Here is a 5,964-nt window from a genome sequence, read left to right on the forward strand (position 1 = left end):
ACGCGCGTGAGGTTTGCGTGAAGTAGACGCCAATTGGTGTAGTGGTTGGGATTATGTGAAAGGATGGTGAGTGGGTCCCATGAATAGAGTGAGATGGGTAATCTGAGGTTTGCTAATTGCTATGCTCTCGGTGCGCACAATTTGTTTCATTTTGTTTTGTTTTTTTACGGAGTACTTGTAAAAACAAAATTTTAAATTTTTTTTTTTTTAAAAAAAAGCAGCACGATGGCGTAAAGTAATTCGTTCCACGTGTATAAGCGTCGGTACATTTGTGGTTATTTATTTATACACTCCTATGTACTATACTACTATGGAATAGTCTGTACTTTGTAGTTCATGATTTTTTTGCAAAACTTGATTAGGATTTAGTCATTTAGGGGTATACAAAGTTTGGTCTAAAATGCACCAAATTGTAAATTAAACACTACATTTTAATAGTTTAGCTTGTTTTATTGTTTTAAAATATAATTTGGCTTTGGTGTCAAAAAAAATATATATATAATTTGGTTTGAAAAATTTTACAAAGTACAACTTATGTTTTAGTTTGATTATACAGTGACGGATTTTGGGCAAAAAGTTGGGGACATGATTTGATCCTCAACCTTTTGCTTAAAAATAGAAGGATTTAGTCACTACCATCTATGTTCTCCTTGTTTTTTTAACGTTTTTGTTTAAGGTGTTTCGTTTATTCTTACATTTACTATTTTTTCTTTTTAGTCATAAACTAGTTTAAGTCCCGTGCAATGCACGGTTTTTACTTAGCATATTTATAAATTATAATGCTAATTTAACAATAATTAATTAAAAATAAAAATCAATATTTTTAATTGAAACAAATACTTGATTTTCTTTTCCATAAAATACCTATTATAAAATATTATATGTCAAAATATTTTCATTGAATGCATATAGAATATACTTTATATATAGTTGTCAAATAGAAAGTTAAATATTATAGGATATTATAAAATAATGTTCATAAATATTTGTTAAAAAAAAAAGTAAAAGTGGCGGGAATTTTTTAATCAAAACCTGACAAGTGTCATATCAGATTCGTCTTTAGTATAATGTAATTGATTGATTTTGGACATAATTATCCTTGTTTTACATTTTTTATACTAGCCGTCTTTACTTTTCCACATGCTATTGTACATTTTGTACAGTTTTAGTGGTTTTGCTATACTCATTTTTAATTTATTACTTTCTCTCTCATCTCTCCTCTATTTTCTTCACCCCACATGTACAATTTTTTTTTTCAATAGAAATTATTTTTTCAATCATTGAATTATTCTAATATACCTCTACTTTATTCAACTTCTTAATAACCGTGCATATTTCCTAATGTTAAAAACAAAAGGGAACGGAGAGAGTATGTCAACTTTTTTATATGTAATTATTAAGCAACTTATTACTTATAATCAACAATTCAGAAATATTAAGGGAGGTGAGCAAGAACAAAGATTCACCTCAAGACGTATGTGATTTGTTTTGCTAATTTGTCTAGTTAGATTTTGATGTTATAAATTAATTCGAAAAATTTACAAATTGCAGCCATTTAGATTTAGTATTTTGCAAATTGCAGTCATTTAAAAAGTTGCAAATTGCAATCCAAAAGTTCTTATAAATTATTGCAGCTCAATTTAACTTTTTCATCGGTTTACGTTTCGAAAAATATTCGGTTAAGGTTTTAGGGGTCATTTTAAAACTTAAGGAACCGAATTGAGCTCGGAATTAGAAAAAGAATTACGATAGTGCCTCGTTTTTACAGCAAAAAATAGTTGCCCACAAATCGATACATTTTTGTTAAGTAAAATGAGGCACTTATGTTATATTTTTGCTAATCCGATCTCAATCGGATCCTTAAAGACTAAAATGACCCCCTAATACCTTAACCGAATTTTTTTCGACACGTAAACCGATGAAAAAATTAAATCGGGCTGCAATTTTCAATTTATAAGAACTTGTGAGCTACAACTTTTATTTATAATGGTTGCAATTTGCAAAATACAAACTTTAAATAGCAGCAATTGACAAATTTTCTAATTAATTCATTGTTGAAATGCAAACCAAACTGCACCAAACCATTTTAATACAATTTGGTTTGGTTTGTTTTGACAAGTTAGGCCCTGTTCTTTTGAGCTTCTGGGCAGAGCAGAGCAGAGCAAAGCAGATTTCAGCAGAGCAGAGCAGATTGAAGCAGAGCAGGGCAGAGCAGAGCAGATTGAAGCAGCTATTTTTAAGTATTATTTTTAAGCAGAGCAGGGCAGAGCAGATTTCAGCAGAGCAGAGCAGATTTCAGCATAGCAGAGCAGAGCAGAGCAAAGCAGCTCTAAAGAACGGGGCCTTAATATAGTTTGGTTTGGTTGAGTTTAATGTCAAACCGTACTTCAATGGTTAAGTTTAGATTACACCTCGAACCTCACTATATAGAACTACTAACATCTCTGTACTTGATAACATATACATCAATCAATCTTGGTAATGAAAATAAGGAACTCAGTTTTGTGACTTTGTGGTAAAAAGTTTTGAGCTTCATCATCTAATTTGTTTAAGGGGAGGGGGACGGGGGATTCTTTTATGAAGGATATATATATATATATATATATATATATATATATATATATATATATATATATATATATATATATATATATATATATATATATATATATATATATATATATATATATATATATATATATATATATATATATTTTAAATTTAGAACATGTGAGTAAAAGTTTAGAACATACGAGTAAAAATTTAGAACATGCGTCTGAAATTAAAATTTAGAACATCTGAGTAATAATTTAGAACATCTAAGTGAGTAATATGTTTAGAACATTTGATTTAAGAATTAGAACAAGTGATTAAAAATTTATAAAATCTGCTTTATGAAATTTTAAACATATGAGTAAAATTTAGAACATTTGATTTAAGATTATGAACATGTGAATAAAAATTTAGAACAAACAAATATAGAATATAGAAAGTGTGAGTAAAAAATTTAGAGCATACGAGTAAAAATATAGAACATACGCTTTAAAATCTGGAACATATAATTAAAAATCTTAGAACACACATTTTAAAATTTAGAACATATAAGTTAAAATTTTGGAACAAGTTATTTAAAATTTATGATATTAAACTTAACTAATTTATGGTTTAGAACATGTGAATACTAAATTAGAACATTTGATTTAATTTAGAACACCTAAGGAAAAGTTTAGAACATCATATTTAAAATTTAGAACATACAAGTAAAAATTTAGAACATAAAGAGTGTTCTCACATAAGAAAAATTCTCACATAAGAAAAATTCTCACGAGAGCCTCCCCCTATATATATATATATATATATATATATATATATATATATATATATATATATATATATATATATATATATATATATATATATATATATATATATATACTTCCTCCATTTTTATTTTATCGTACCATTAGGATTTTTACACTATTCACTTAATCTTTCTTGACCATCATTTGTGATTTATCCATTCGGAAAAATATATTCATGTGAGATGTAGTTAGATTCATCTCGAAATGTTCTTTTCAAATATCAATTTTTTTTATAATTTTTACAAAAGTATAATTGAAGATATTCATAGCTAAAAAAATGCATTGGCAAGCGTGAAATCCCTCATGGTGCAATAAAAAAAGAACGGAGGAAGTATATATATATATATAAATATATATATATATATATATATATATATATATATATATATATATATATATATATATATATATATATATATATATATATATATATATATATATATATATATATATATATATATATATATTGGTGTAGGACTCATAACCATGAGATTATGGGACCAAACACTTTGGGGTAGGGTTTCCCTTACCTTCCTCTCCACTCTCAAAGGGTTTAGTTCGCTAACCCAGATTGGGTTGACTTGTGACAGGTTTCAACAGCATTGTAGGGACCTTCCTCTTATCTACCCAAAAAAATAAGTACTTGATAATGCATATTTGACCAAATATATACAGAGCATTTATTAATTTTGTATTAAAAAATATATTTAACAATTTTTCGATCTACACTTCCTTTAAATGGAATATTATACAATGTTCACTTCGTTTCATTAAATATTAAAAAGTTGATATTGTGAAAATTTATATCAATACTTATTTAACAACATGTTTCATTTTCATAAAATATAAAAATAAAAAAAATAATTTAATTCTTTTCATAAGTTCTTTAAATCTATGGTCAAAGTTAGAACGTGAGTAGTGGAAAAAAAATTCAACGAGCCTGTTATTTTGTGACGGAAGGTGTAATTGTTACCTTAATTACAACTCTCTAATATGACAACTAAATATAAACCTATGGATCATCATCATAGACTACGACCCTGTTCTCTTCAACTTGTTTTTGCTAAACTTAAATTATTTTTGTTAAATTAAAATTATTTTTACTAAACTAAAATTAATTTTACACAAATTAAATTATTTTTACGGATTCACTATTATATATATGTTTTTTTTTATAAAGTTACTATTTTTTATATATAGAATACATTTTTTTTTTACTCAACTTGACTTATTTTTGTTGAACATAAATTATTATTATCAAACTGAAATTAATTTTTTACTAAATATTATTTAAATAAAGGTGAGAAGAACCGTGCTTAAAAAATGCGCATAAAATGGGTACTACTTAGAACTTGTCCAGTTAATATGAATTAAGATGTTCTAATTAGATTTCAATAAGGTCTAATTCAGGGTATATTCAATTCAACTAATTTTACTAATCTAAACTTATCTGAAATTATCTGAACTTATCTGAAATTACTTGAACTTATTAGACCTTATTAAAACTCATTTTAGTTGTAATTTGAACTTGGGTAACTCTTATCATAACTTATTAAACCTGAACTAAACTTATCTAAACTTAACTAAACTAATCTGAACTTAAATGAACTTATTACACCTGAAATAAGTGAAATAATATGAATTTTTCTAATTTGGTCTAGTTATGAAGTGCTACATTTTGACTAAACTTTAACTTATTTCTACACTAATGTATCAAATAAACACAGTCAATTAAGATCTTGTTAGATATATCCGTCTCACTGTGTACTTTTCAAATACAAAGTATGTAAAATTCACAAGTTTTATTCATATGCAATTGAAGACATTTAACAATAAGTAAACGAAATTTAAAAGATTTACTATGTGTGATTTATTTAAATAATTTCTCATTTAATTTGACCTGTTTCGTTCTGACAAAAAAATGTAATAAGTTTTTTATTGTTTGAAGAGAATAAGTCTTTAATTATGAAAATTACACACTATTGACTTTTACACTTGTCAACACACAACTTTGATCAAATATATGTTAATTAAACACTTTTTTTTTTTTTTATATATATTTTTATTTTTTTGAGGGGAATGTTAATTGAACACTTGATGACTTAAAATTATAAAAACTTGATATTTAAAAGGTATAAATTGAGATGATTTTAACAAGATCCCACATAACTATATGATTCATTACACTTAAATCACAATAGATAGTTAAAGGAAAGCATATACTACCTCCGTTAACATTTACTTGCAGCTTTGGGATATTATTTGATAGACATAAAATATTTCAAATTTGCAAGTAAATGTTAATGGAGGTAGTATGTAAATCCCTACCTTATTAAAAGTGTGAGAAAACTCTTTTTAAAAGTATTTGGACAATTATATTTTCTAAGTTGTTTATTTACTTATTTGCCCTCATTAATATTAAACACTGCACCCCTTTTCATAACTTTTTATATCCCCTAAATTGCTTATTTACTTCTTCCTTATTTTCCCTCATTAATGTCGAATGTCTTTTTTTTTCCCCCCATTTTTTTTAAGAATAACTAGTGTGTTGCCCTAGAATGTTACTTAAAGTGTATTTTTTTTTTTTTAATAAAGATTTTGA

Source organism: Chenopodium album, chromosome 2, assembly GCF_948465745.1.
Source record: "Chenopodium album chromosome 2, dcCheAlbu1.1, whole genome shotgun sequence".
NCBI classification, from domain to species: Eukaryota; Viridiplantae; Streptophyta; class Magnoliopsida; order Caryophyllales; family Amaranthaceae; genus Chenopodium; species Chenopodium album.